Source organism: Xyrauchen texanus, chromosome 5 (assembly GCF_025860055.1).
Source record: "Xyrauchen texanus isolate HMW12.3.18 chromosome 5, RBS_HiC_50CHRs, whole genome shotgun sequence".
In the NCBI taxonomy this organism is placed as follows: domain Eukaryota; kingdom Metazoa; phylum Chordata; class Actinopteri; order Cypriniformes; family Catostomidae; genus Xyrauchen; species Xyrauchen texanus.
The window spans coordinates 19,533,005-19,548,049 of record NC_068280.1 but is presented as its reverse complement, the minus strand read 5'-3'; positions in this window follow the sequence as shown (position 1 = coordinate 19,548,049).

Here is a 15,045-nt window from a genome sequence, read left to right as displayed (position 1 = left end):
TTAGTGGATTGTGGGAAATTAACCATCATCGAGTGTACATGAAATATACGCTTGAAATTATAGTGCATTGTGGGTAAGAATGAGTGAACAAAAGTAGGGAACGAGTGGCTCACTCAGAATTCAGACACTCCTACAAAATAGCGAAAACTAATAATAGTGCATTATATAGTGGATAGGGGTGGTTTCAGACACAGCAAGTGTTCCACGATCAGGGTTGGTGCCCTACATAGGCTGTGTACTCTGTATTTAGAGAGCGCTGTACTGAACTAATGATCTAAATCCTTACAATACTGAAAACTGTAACCACACTGAAATAAGAATACACACAGGACTTTGCTATGAAATAGCAAAAGAAGGCATTATATAAAATGTCCTTGGACATTGTCACGTTTTCACTGTAATAATTACTAGAAATGTTTCCTGTGATCTGACAAGAGCCCTTAAAGGGATAGTTCACCAAAAAATTACAATTCTCATTATTTAGTCACACTCATGCAACCCCAGATGTGTACGACTTTCTTTCTTTTGGTGAACTTAAATGAAGATTTTTAGAAGAATTTCTCAGCTCTGTAGGTACATACAATGCAAGTGAATGGGTGGCAAGGCAACATTTTAAAGCTAAACAAACAAACACAAGTCAGCATAAAAATTATCCATAAGACTCTAGTGGTTAAATCAGTATCTTCATAAGCGATGTGATAGGTGTGGACGAGAAAAAGAGAAACAGATCACTTTCACATTCTTCTTGTGTTTTTGGTGATTTACATTCTTCTTTGCATATCTCCCCCGGCTGTCTAGCATAAAATGACAAATATTGATCTGTTTCTCACCCACACCTATCATATCACTTCTGAAGACATGGATTTAACCAATGGAGTCTTATGGATTACCTTTATACTGCCTTCATGTGCTTTTTGGAGCATAAAATATTTGGCCTACAGAGCTAAAATAATCTGAATTTGTGTTCTGCAGAAGAAAGGAAGTCATACTCATCTGGGATGGCATGAGGGTGAGTAAATGATGAGAGAATTTTCATTTTGGGTAAACTATATCTTTAAAGTGATAGTTCAGCCATAATTTAATATTCTGTCATCATTTCTCTACCCTCATGTTGTTCCAAACCAGTGTGAGGCTTTGTAATATGTGGAACACAAAATATGTGAGACAGAATGTTAGGGACTGACAGTCTCGATCACCATTCATTTAAAAAAAAAATAACAATATATATATATATATATATATATATATATATAAACATTTACTGAAAGTAAATAATGACTCAGGCAAACATTCTGTCTAATATCTCCTTATTGTGTTGCATGGAAGAAAGAAAGTCATACAGGTTTGGAACAACATGAATGATGACAGAATTTCCATTAATAATAATCACAATTCTGTAGTACATGTTCAATGTGTATTATGTAATAGAATATAGGGGAGTTAACGTCTATTGTGTCATTTGTGAAAGTAACGAGTTACTAACTAATTGAGTACTCTTTTAATTGGATACTTTTTTACTCTTACTCAAGTAAATATTTATGTTAGTACTTTTACTTCTACTTGAGTGATTATTTTTTTGAAGTAATTGTACTTTTACTTGAGTACAGTTTTTGGTTACTCTACCCACCTCTGGTGCTCTCGCTGCCTGTCCAAGGTGTTTCCCTGCCTTCTGCCTGAGGCAGCTGGGATAGGCTCCAGTATTACCTGCAATTCTATATGAACAAGTGGGTTTAGAGGATGGATGAATATTTATTGTTTTATCATTTAAAACATGATAGTGTTACACACATGTCAGTGCTACAGTCTATAGTGTGTTTGGCAAGGCTGAGGTTGGATTGAGAGGGTTAGCAAGGATGAGAGTGTTTGTTGTAAGATAGGGAGAGAGGGGAACAGAGAATCTGGTCCAGGAGAAAGATTGTGTGTAGGAATGCTGAGGTTGGAGCCTGCGCTCATGTTTCCCTCTGGCTTTGAAAATCAGGGCGCCCTGAGCCCATTAAGAGACAGGCTCACAGCTAAGCCAGGGACTCTAGGCCTTGCCAAGCCCCCGCCACTCTCTTTCTCTCTCCCTCTCTCTCTTTTGTCTTCCTACCAACACAGTTACTTCAAAATAACCTCTTATTTATGCTCTCTCCCTCACTCATCCCTTACTTCTTAGCAGCCACTCTATCATTTTAATTCTTTTGTCACATTATTGGCTTCTCTCTTCTTTCTTGTCTCTTTCCCCCTCCTGTCCTCTATCCTCCCCTCCATTCTCTCTTTACTTGTCTCATCCTTTGCCGTAACCTCCACAACTTGTCCCATCATCCAACTCTAGAAAACACTGTGCTATGAATTTTATCAGGGCTGCTTCTAAGGTTATCAGACGACACTTCCCGCTACGTTATTTCCTGTGATGCAAGGTAACAGGCATCACAGCTCAATGCCATATGGGCTTGGTTTACATGTACCCATATTAAATGAGTCAGAGAAATCATTTCATTTGTTAAGCTGTTCAGATTGCCCAACAATTTTATGATGTCCAACAAACAGAAAGAACACGAAATTTCATCTAATGTGGACTTATCTATATGTTTGTAAAACAAACATGGTTTTCCTCTGAATCATGACATGTTTCCCCCCCTATCCTTTCCCTTCTCTCTCATTTTCCACAGGCCAGTCAGCAGCTTCCTCAACCCCCTCCGCCCCCCATTGACTTCTCTCCACTACATGTTCTCATCGTCCGAGCATTCCCTCCACCACGCCGAAAAGCTGTCTTTCATTTTCCCACTGTGCTCTAGTCTGCACTGGGGGCTTAAGGGGGGGCTAGGGAGTGGACCCCAAACAACGTGGCAGAGAGTTTACTTGTGTGTGTGTGTGTGTGTGTGTGTGTGTGTGTACACATTTTTAGACAACCAACAAAACCACACACCATATGTGTATCGCAAATGAATATGATGTGATTCGCTCAAATACAATTCTAATAAATGCTTTCTGTCCAATATGGTCTCTGGAATGAATGAGCATTGAGTGCTGGCAATAATTTATTAACAGCTACATCAGAGGAATTTCAGTGATACCAACCATGCAGTTTCATTAACCATTGGTTGGGTTACAGAGGGAAAAACTAACAGAGAGACATGGAAATTGAGACAGGGAAGCAAGGGAAGAACTGCAGCTCCATATTCAAAGGGGAAAGTCAATTGCTTGTGATGGAGGCTGTTTCCTTGTGTACTGTATGATTGTGTTCGTGTCAGAGACATTGAGCACAACAGGAATATTGAGGCTGTGGGAATATTGGCCAGGAGGAAGCATTTCCCTCAAACACACACACACACACACACACACACACACACACACACACACACACACACACACACACACACATGTTGTGTTTCCATGTTTTATGGGGACTTTCCATCAACATAATGGTTTTTATACTGTACAAACTTTATATTCTATCCCCTAAACCTAACCCTACCCCTAAACCTAACCCTCACAGAAAACATTCTGCATTTTTACGTTTTCAAAAAACATAATTTAGTATGATTTATAAGCTGTTATCCTCATGGGGACCGACAAAATGTCCCCACAAGGTCAAAAATTTCGGGTTTTACTATCCTTATGGGGACATTTGGTACCCACAAAGTGATAAATACACACTCACACACACACACACACACACACACACACACATACACACATGTTGTTGCGGCTATCCTTATAAGGACTCTCCATAGACATAATGATTCTTATACTGTACAAACTATAGATTCTATCCCCTACTCCTAAACCTAACTCTCACAAAAACATTCTGCATTTTTACATTTTCAAAAAACTTTGTTTAATATGTTTTTGAAGTGATTTGAATTATGGGGACACTAGAAACCCTTGTAGTTACCAGTTTTTAACCTAAAAAATTTCCTCGTAAACCACCCAACCCACCCACATACACACACACACACACACACACACACACACACACACATACACACACACACACACTTCCTCCGCACATGTAAACTCCCTGGCCTCCTGCAGACTGTGCAGGGGGTGGTCAGTAAGGCTGATTTTGGCAGTGAAAGGCTATAAGAGTCTTACAACACTGAGAAATATATTATCTAAGGTTCCAGACACTTACAAAAGGGAAAAACACATTGGAAAGCAAAACCACAGACAATGAAACCCTAAAGGGAATGTAAGTCTAAAAGGAACAAGACTTCGAAGGTTATGCTTCTCCATTTTACTGCATACTGAGGAGCGGTCTGAATTGGGGTACCAAGCAATCTCTCTTTTTTCTGTATAGCACACAGGAGAGTATCGATCTGTTCTGGGAGAGTTGCTCATTGATTCAGGAGTAGGTATAAAGGCAATTCACATAACTGTTGTTGCGGAATTTAATAAAAAGCTAGTACTTTGTTCAAATCAGAATCACTATTCATTAGATTTCAAAATGTCTTCTCTGTCAAGACATGTTACATAATGCACATTCTGCCCTGTGCAATCAATTATCCTTAATACCACATTGTGAGTACATGCTGTTTGTATTTGTATGTGTTGGTGATTAAACAGATAAGTGTCAACCTTGGGGTATTATACTTCAGAACCAAATAAAAATATCCCTCCTAAATTATAAAAGCAACACTAGCCGTGAATGTTATGGACACTCAGCAAAATTCCAACAAACCACAACTCATCCTATTCAGTGTGGGAGCGTTGTCTTCAACATAACTTAATGATTGTCACTCTGGGGGGCCTGGGTAGCTTAGCGATATTGACGCTGATTACCACCCCTGGAGGCACGAGTTAGAATCCAGGGCATGCTGAGTGAATCCAGCCTGGTCTCCTAAGCAACCAAATTGGCCCGGCTGCCAGGGAGGGTAGTCACATGGGATAACCTCCTCGTGGTCGCGATTAGTGCTTCTCGCTCTCAATAGGGTGTGTGGTAAGTTGTGCATGGATTGCGAAAAATAGCATGAATCTCCACATGCTGTGAGTCTCCGGAGTGTCATGCACAGAGAGCCTGTTATGTCGTGTTATGTTTTGTCATGGTATGTCTTGTCCCTGTTCTTTCTCTTTACTCTGTCGCCCTCTGCTGCCCTCTTTCGTTACCTCTCCTTTCCCTCTTCTCTCCTTCTCCAGCTGTTCCCTATCTTCCCTGAATACTCCGCTAATTCTCTTCCCACCTGTTCCCGTTTTCCTCTGATTGTCTTCTCTACTTCTTTCTCTGTTTTCGCTGCTTCTTTTGTCGAATTCTCACTTGAGTTTCTCTCTCCTAGGAATACATGCTCTGTCCGGTTTGTCGCTGTCCAGTCCTGTCCTGTAGGCATCCGCCTCACATAACTACCTGTTCACTCCTAACATCCGTTATTTGTATTCTGTCCAGCTCGCCTGGCGCTGCGAGAGAAGCGGACTACCGCTATTGCTTCCTCGACCCTTGTCAACCCTAGGGGAGACCTACAGCCAGTTGCCGCTCACTGCTACCCTCGGCTGCTACATTGTTTCGCCTCTCAGCGTATTAAGAAGTTTTCTGTTTTTTGCATCGCCCACTCTGCGGGTTGTTTATGTTCACTTTTATTCTCTCAAGGAGAGATTTATGTTTTTCATTATTGGCAACTTGAACCTACATTAAAAGACTCCTTTTGTTAATTCGCTTTTGGGTCCTCACTTACCCACACAACAGAAGAATTCGACCAAGATGGACCCAGCGACTCCTGATCCATTCCACTCGGCTGTCGAGTTCCAGGGAGCTATGTTGGGCAGACACGAAGAGGAGCTCTCTGCTGCACGTCATGCTGTCGAAGCCCTGGCTGTTCAGGTCACCGATCTCACCAAGCAGATACACCTTCTTCGCCTCGACTCAGCCACCGTTTCACGACCCTCCGGCTCACCTGAACCCAGGATTAATAACCCCCCGTGCTTCGCTGGTGAGCCTACTGAATGCCGCGCGTTCCTCACTCAGTGTGACGTTGTGTTTTCTCTTCAGCCCTCTACTTACTCCCAGTGCAGAGCACGCATCGCCTATGTGATATCTCTCCTCTCCGGACGGGCTCGCGAGTGGGGAACAGCGATCTGGGAGGCGGAGGCTGAATGCACCAACCGTTATTCGGACTTTAAGGAGGAGATGATAAGGGTCTTCGACCGCTCTGTTTTCGGTGAGGAAGCTTCACGGGTCTTGTCTTCACTTCGTCAGGGTATGCGATCCGTCACCGATTACTCCATTGAGTTTCGCACCCTTGCTGCCTCCTGTGATTGGAACGAGCCGGCCTTACTCGCTCGTTTTTTGGAGGGACTCTGCGCGGAGGTTAAGGATGAGATTCTCTCCCGAAAGGTTCCCTCGAGTGTTGACTCTGTGATCGAGCTCGCCATCCGGATTGAGAGAAGGCTCGACCTGCTTCACCGGACTCGTGGAAAGGACTTTGCTTTTACCACTATTTCCCCCTTCTCAGTGCTACCATCCTCCTCCGGCACCGTGGCTTCCGAGCCCTTGCAGCTGGGGGGCATCCGCATATCCGCTATGGAGAGGGAGTGAAGAATTATCAAGCGCCTCTGTCTCTACTGCGGTTCTGCTGTCCACTTTGTTTCCTCTTGCTCGGTAAAAGCCAGTGCTCACCAGTAAAGGGAGAGCTACTGGTGAGCGCTACTACTATGGTCTCTCCTTCGAGGTCTTGCACTACCCTACCTGTCCATCTCCGTTGGCCTCCTGTAGCGCTTTGATTGACTCTGGGGCCGAGGGCTGCTTTATGAACGAGACTTGAGCACGAGAGCATGATATCCCTCTAAAGAGGTTAGATGAGCCCACGGTCCTGTTTGCCTTAGACGGTAGTCCCCTTCCCATGGTTCGGCGTGAAACGCTACCTTTAACTCTCACTGTTTCTGGTAATCATAACGAGACTATTTCTTTTTTTATTTTTCAGTCCCCTTTCACCCCTATAGTTTTAGGCCATCCCTGGCTAGTTCTGCATAACCCCACTATTAATTGGTCTAGGAATACCATCCTTTCTTGGAACGTGTCGTGTCATGTGAATTGTTTAATGTCTGCTGTTCCCCCCCTTTCCTCTGTCTCTTCTTCACAGGAGGATCCTGGTGATTTGACGGGAGTGCCGGGGGAGTATCACGATCTGCGGGCGGTGTTCTGTCAGTCCCGGGCCACTTCTCTTCCACTGCACCGTTCGTATGACTGTAAGATTGAGCTTTTTCCGGGTACCACTCTGCCTCGGGGTAGACTTTACTCGCTGTTGGCTCCTGAACGTAAGGCCCTAGAGGATTATTTATCTGTTTCTCTCGCTGCCGGTACTATCGTTCCCTCCTCCTCGCCCGCCGGAGCCGGTTTTTTTTTTGTTCAGAAGAAGGACGGATCCTTGCGCCCCTGCGTTGATTATCGAGGGCTGAATGACATAACAGTTAAGAATCGTTATCCGCTTCCTCTTATGTCATCGGCCTTCGAGATCCTGCAGGGAGCCAAGTTTTTTACTAAGTTGGACCTTCGTAACGCTTACCATCTCGTCCGCATTAGGGAGGGGGACGTGAGGAAAATGGCTTTTAACACTCCGCTAGGACACTTTGAATATCGGGTTCTCCCGTTCGGCCTCGTTAACGCCCCGGCTGTCTTTCAGGCGCTAATTAATGACATCCTGAGAGATATGTTGAACATCTTTGTTTTCGTTTTCCTGATTTTTTCGCCGTCACTTCAAGTTCACGTCCAGCATGTTCGCCGCGTTCTTCAGCGCCTGTTAGAGAACCGCCTTTACATGAAGGCTGAGAAGTGTACTTTTCATGCCTCCTCTGTTACTTTTCTCGGCTCTATCATTTCTGAAGAGGGTATCAGAATGGACCCCGCTAAGGTCCAAGCGGTTATTAATTGGCCCGTACCCAAATCACGCGTTGAGCTGCAGCGCTTTCTCGGTTTCGCTAATTTCTATCGACGTTTCATCCGTAATTTCAGTCAAGTGGCCTCCCCCCTGACTGCCCTTACGTCTGTCAAGACGCGTTTTGAATGGTCCGTTTCCGCCCAGAGGGCTTTTGATCTTCTCAAGAACCGTTTTACATCCGCGCCCATCCTCGTTACTCCCGACGTCTCTAGACAGTTCATCGTCGAGGTTGACGCGTCCGAGGTAGGCATGGGAGCCATCCTTTCTCAGTGCTCCTCCACTGACGACAGGGTCCACCCTTGCGCGTACTTTTCTCATCACTCATCGCCGTCTGAACGTAACTATGATGTGGGAGACCGCGAGCTGCTCGCCATCCGCTTAGCTCTAGGCGAGTGGCGCCAGTGGTTGGAGGGCGCTACCGTTCCGTTTGTCGTTTGGACCGACCATAGAAACCTTGAGTATATTCATTCTGCCAAGCGTCTTAACGCCCGTCAGTCCCGTTGGGCCCTGTTTTTCGCCCGTTTTGAATTTATTATTTCTTACCGCCCTGGCTCCAAGAACACCAAGCCTGATGCGTTATCACGCCTCTTTAATTCCTAAGAAGTCCCCGCGGATCCCGAGGGGATTCTCCATGAGGGACGCATCCTTGGATCGGCTGTCTGGGGTATTGAGAGGCAGGTTAAACAAGCACTCGCCCGCGCCCCCGCGCCATGCACCTGCCCCAAACACCTTCTTTTTGTCCCTGTCCCCACTCACCTGGCCGTTCTTCAGTGGGCCCACTCAGCCAAGCTGGCTGGTCACCCCGGCGTTCGGGGCACGCTTGCTTCCATTCGCCAGCGTTTTTGGTGGCCCTCTCGGGAACGTGATGCGTCGTTTCGTGGCTGCTTGCTCCGTTTGCGCGCAGACTAAGTCTGGGAACTCTCCTCCTTCTGGACTTCTCAGACCGCTCCCCATCCCCTCTCGACCTTGGTCGCACATCGCCTTAGACTTTGTTACCGGGCTCCCTTCGTCGGCGGGTAAGACCGTTATTCTCACGGTCATCGACCGGTTTTCTAAGGCGGCTCATTTTATTCCCCTCGCCAAACTTCCCTCTGCTAAGGAGACGGCGCAAATCATCGTCGAGAATATTTTCAGAATTCATGGCCTCCCATCGGACATCGTCTCCGACAGAGGTCCGCAATTCATGTCTCAGTTTTGGAAGGAGTTTTGTCATTTGATTGGTGCTTCCGTCAGTCTCTCGGGCCAATCAGACTGTTGGTCGCATTTTGCGCAGTCTTTCGTTCCGCAATCCCGCGTCCTGGGCCGTGAACCTCCCCCGGGCGGAGTACGCCCACAACTCGTTGCCTTCGTCCGCCACCGGTTTGTCTCCCTTTCAGTGTAGCCTCGGGTACCAACCCCCGCTCTTCTCGTCCCAACTTGCCGATTCCTGCGTTCCGTCCGCCCAAGCTTTTGTCCAACGTTGCGAGCGCACTTGGAGGGGTGTGCGGTCTGCCCTTTGCCGCTATAGAGATCAGACCGTGAGAGCTGCCAACAAGCGTAGAACTAAGAGCCCTCGATATTGCCGCGGCCAGAAGGTATGGCTCTCCACTCTCAACCTTCCCCTCAAATCCGCCTCTCGTAAATTGACCCCGCGCTTCATCGGTCCGTTCCATATCTCTCAAATCATCAGCCCCGTTGCGGTACGACTCCTCCTTCCCCGCCACCTCCGACGCATTCACCCGGTCTTCCATGTCTCTTGCATTAAACCCGCTGTGCGTTCTTCCACTCGTCCTGTTTCCCCCCTATTCTGGTTGAGGGCGCTCCAATCTACAGGGTCCGCAGGATCCTGGATATGCGTTCTCGGGGTCGTGGGCATCAGTATCTGGTTGACTGGGAGGGATGCAGTCCCGAGGAGAGAAGTTGGGTTCCCTCTCGGGACGTGCTGGACCGCTCGCTCATCGATGATTTCCTCCGGAGCCGCCAGGGTTCTTCCTCGGGAGCACCTGGAGGCTTCGTTGAGGGGGTACTGTTATGTCGTGTTATGTTTTGTCATGGTATGTCTTGTCCCTGTTCTTTCTCTTTACTCTGTCGCCCTCTGCTGCCCTCTTTCGTTACCTCTCCTTTCCCTCTTCTCTCCTTCTCCAGCTGTTCCCTATCTTCCCTGAATACTCCGCTAATTCTCTTCCCACCTGTTCCCGTTTTCCTCTGATTGTCTTCTCTACTTCTTTCTCTGTTTTCGCTGCTTCCTTTGTCGAATTCTCACTTGAGTTTCTCTCTCCTAGGAATACATGCGCTGTCCGGTTTGTCGCTGTCCAGTCCTGTCCTGTAGGCATCCGCCTCACATAACTACCTGTTCACTCCTAACACCCATTATTTGTATTCTGTCCAGCTTGCCTGGCGCTGCGAGAGAAGTGGACTACCACTATTGCTTCCTCGACCCTTGTCAACCCTGTGGGAGACCTACAGCCAGTTGCTGCTCACTGCTACCCTTGGCTGCTACATTGTTTCGCCTCTCAGCGTATTAAGAAGTTTTCTGTTTTTTGCATCGCCCACTCTGCGGGTTGTTTATGTTCACTTTTATTCTCTCAAGGAGAGATTTATGTTTTTCATTATTGGCAACTTGAACCTACATTAAAAGACTCCTTTTGTTAATTCGCTTTTGGGTCCTCACTTACCCACACAACAGAGCCACGTGATAAGATGCACGGATTGACTGTCTCAGTAATGCAGGCCACTTAGACTTGTCCTCTGCCACCTAGATTGAGGTGGGTATCCACTAACATGAGGACCTACTAAGTAGTGGGTATTTGGCATTCCAAATTGGGGAGAAAAAGGGGATTTGGAATCCAAATGTGTTTTAAAGGGAAGGTCAGATCTAAAAGAATCCTTTGTGTGGGTGGAGTTTAGTTGTTTCGCTTTGTTTTCTGGGTTAGTTTCTAAGCTTTGGTCTTTAAATTCTCCAGGTGCCATTTTCCTTTTTTACTGGGTTAATTGGGGTATTGTAAGGAGAGTGTGTGGGAATGATAATACCTTGATATAGCAGTTGAGAAATAATGGGTTTGATGCCCTCAGATTTCTCAGCGGAGAGAGGGTATTGCTTAAAATATACCAGTACATTGATTTTCAGGAGGGCGTGGTACGGGGCGACGGAGTTCGCCATGCCGGCCTCGTCCTTGTTGGCCGCCCATAATGTTGGGTTAACCTTGGGCAGATGTGGATCAGGTGTAGTCTGATCGTGGGTCACGGGATGTTCATCATGTCCCGTGAGGGTAGTTTGCTCAAAAGTGGTACAAGGAAACATAAACGCTAAATCATTTCCAGAAAATAGAATTTGTGCATTTAATCTGTGTAAGAGGTCACGCCCCAAGCAGACAGAAAGGAGAATTTTCTACCAATATAAATGAGTGAGTCAAATGCAACTTAGGATCTGTTCTAGAGGTTATTAACAAGGGATGTGTGATATGACAAGTTACGTGGAAAACGCATAGTTTTCCACGTAACGGGTCCATTGTACATCTGTGTAGATATTGTGCTTTTATCCGCCACCGTATCAACTAAACATTTTATGGGTTCGTTGTTAACAGTTAGAGAAATCTGTAGGGCCGTATGTAGACAATATCTGCACAGAGCACTGCTCATCCCACGGGCAGCCCTATTGGGGCTGGTCCTGACCCTGTGGCTGCTGCCAGGACATTGGGTAGGTGGGGTTTTGTTGTTGCGGAGCCCAGGGTTGAGCAAGGTTGGGCTGCTGGTAAGGCTTCAGCTGCTGTGACTGCTGTTGCTGCCATCGTTGTTGTGGGCTATTACCATTTTGCTGGTCGCCCTTTTTGCGTGCTCTGTGGCCTAATTTGTGTCAGTAATAGCATTCCAGTTGTATGGGCCCACTGTTAGGTGGATTTCTAGAGCTCACACCTTGATTCTGATACGGTTCCGGCTGCTGAGTCTGGACAGCATTCAATGTCACGGATTTTGAAAAGGGAAACGCCCCGACAGTATCTAATTTTGTACAACCATGGCAAATTCGTGAGGGTTCATTTCCATTATCCTTGTGGTGTTAATGCGGAGAACTGATGCACATGATACATTCATATTGTTAAGACACGTATATTTCTGGGTTAGTTCCTAAGTTTTGATGTCCTGTCATCTATTTGTTGCAATGTGCTGCATTCTTTTAAAGTGTTTTTTTTTTCTATCTTCCTTTTTTCTTTTCTTTTTTTTTTGATAATAGTGAGATTTTAGATCTGTCTAACACTTGCTACATCCTGTATGTTTAGGTGACCATGTCATTCTTTATAGCAAGGTTCAACTGGAAGTCAAACACAAATCTGCAGTACACATGCTCAATAATAATGTATCTACATACAGTGTGTATGGAAGCATAAAGATACTGACTGGGAACAATGAGACCATTGTTCAATGTCTTCTTTCTCCATTTTAATGTTCAATTCTTGATCAATTGATCAAAGTCAACGTTAAATCAAAATTGATCCTATTTACTTTATAAAGTATATGTTCCTCGTCTTATTGTCAATGGTACAGTGCATGTTCCAAAAAGTCTGTGTTGTCCTTTATTAAAATATAATAACTTGCTTTTTCTCTAAACTGACTATTGTTTCACTGATCTCAGTTAAGCTGGTCTATTGGATAATGTTAACAAATAGCCAATTATCTAGTATGGGATTGTTTTCAGAAACCCACATTAAGCTCTCACTCCATTCTGACATAACACGCCACACAAATCCAATTAATTCCCACCCTAAGGAATTACAATTCAGTCATCATTCAGCCTTATTCCAATCCCATTTGTCTTTCTTTCTTCTGTGGATTACAAAAGTAGATATTTTAAAGGATGTTCCATTTGCTGATTCCCATGCAAAAGCAGTTGAAAGTGACTAAACTGAAAGCCTAATAAACCTCCCAAAAGATTCCTAAATGTAGTCCAAGTGTAACAGGAGCTAGCTGATATATAGCTGTGCAATGTGTATAAACCTCACTCTCCTGACCTCAGGAGGCACACTAGCGACTGACGCTAGAGGCTGTAGCCTTTAGCCTTCTTGTTAGCGCACCCGTCTCCCATGTCGGAGATGCCGGTATGAGTCCCGTAAAGAGCAGGTAGAACAGGAGCGTGACACATGCTACTTGTGCATCATATTCCAAGACTTTGCCTTGTTTGGTACTGCATGAGTGTGAGTAGATTTAAAGTTTTATTTTTTGGTGTACTTTAATGTCCTGTTCCACTCTAAAATGTCACATTACAGAAGTTAAAAGAGTGGAGAATGTTGGTTCATGTTGACTTCAAATCTGCATGGTATCCTCCACTATACCTGTATATACACACCTAAGATGGGCTGTTGTCGTATTCTCTTTGTTAGAGCTGTGTTTAAGGGTTAAGGGCAGGTGTTTGAGCAGTCAGGCATACACTTGCCCTGGGCTCCACATTAGCATCATGCTCCACTGGCTCTTGGCTAGCACTTCACATACACAGTAACTGCCAACCTCAAATCTCGTTTAGTTTATTTCTCATTCTTGAGAGCTATGTAATTATGTTTTATAAAATATTTTCTCTCAATATGACTTGATTGACATTCCTTCACTACTATTTGAAAACACGAACACAAGCAGGCAAATGTATTTTTACAAGTCACCATCCTTGATTCTGAAGAAACTCAGTAACCCAAGACAATAATGAAGTGTTACTGATATTTTCATCACTATTCTTTTTGATTTTCCTCTTGATATTGTAGAGCTTAGTGAAAACAAGCCCTTGGAAATCCATTTTAAGTGCTGGCATAGTCTGAGCCAAAATTCAACAGTCCAATAATCTCTTTTGATGCAGTTTGATTGATGTTAAATTAACACTGTCTTAATTGCTGAATGGAAAGCAGATATTGTCTTGTCAATATTTACTCCTTTCACCTACCCTTCAGAAATGTCAGGAAAAAAGTCCTGCCAGATAGTGTGATGAATGACCATTCCAGTGAATCTTCTGTTCAATTTAAATGAGCACAGAATTATTTTCCTCATTAACAAGTATTACCCCTAAAGAAACTAATAGTTCTTAATAAAATCAGGTTTAAAATAATGTTTACTCAAATGATCATGGGGGCCACCATGTTGAGATAACATGGCCATCTGAATACTACTTACTTTATCTCAGTAACTCCCCCATTATAGGACACTTTCTCCCACAGAATAAATTAGTCACCTTTAAAACTTCAATTACTGTGTTTTCTTTTCAAAACTGAAACAGTACTAAAGGTGCTAAACAGATGCCACAAACAATTTGATCATTTCTGCTGCCTTTGTTCTTAGTTTTGTCCTCACAGATAATAGTGTGAGAGGTAATATAATTATTTACCTGTAAACAACACATTCTTTATTACTTTCAAATTCTTGTACAGGTTAACTAAACAACCAAATAGTTGGATGGGAGAGGACGCTTTTAACAGCTTGGAGAGACATGTCTCAAAGAGAGGGGGTGGAAAGAGAAAGACAGATAGATAGATAGATAGAGAGAGAGAGAGAGAGAGAGAGAGAGAGAGAGAGAGAGAGAGAGAGTCCTCTGCCTCCTCTCACACCTCCACAAAAGCACAGGACCGACACAAGGTGGGAGAGAAGGTCGCTATGGCAACTGACGAGTGGCCTCCAAGGAGTCACACACATCCCCCAGACTTCCTCAATTAGCCATACACACATATGTTGGGGAAGGCTACAATGCTCTCTCTGGATGGACATGTTGGTTGCTCATTAACAAAGGGTTGAAGTGATTTATTTCCATATAATTTTTACATTTATTCTCCAATTTGATCTAATATATATATATATATATATATATATATATATATATATATATATATATATATATATATATATATATATATATACACACACACACCTTTAAATTTTTATTATTGTTTAGTATGCTTCCTAAGTCATTTTCCTCATAGGAACTCTTGGCTGGTACCCACAATGGAGGCAAAACCTGACCCACACACACACACCTGTGTGCAATGAGTGCATCAATAATTGGTGACCAGGACACATACTGTTGCCATGGGCATGCCATTGACATGCAGAAGCTCTGTTGATTGGACCAGTATTGGCCCAGTGGCAGTTTGCTGAGGCGGACACATTGCCATATAAGCAGAACAGCTTATGAACCACAAGGTAAAGCTCCTAGCTAGTATCTAGACAATATGGTGTGCTCACTGACATCCCT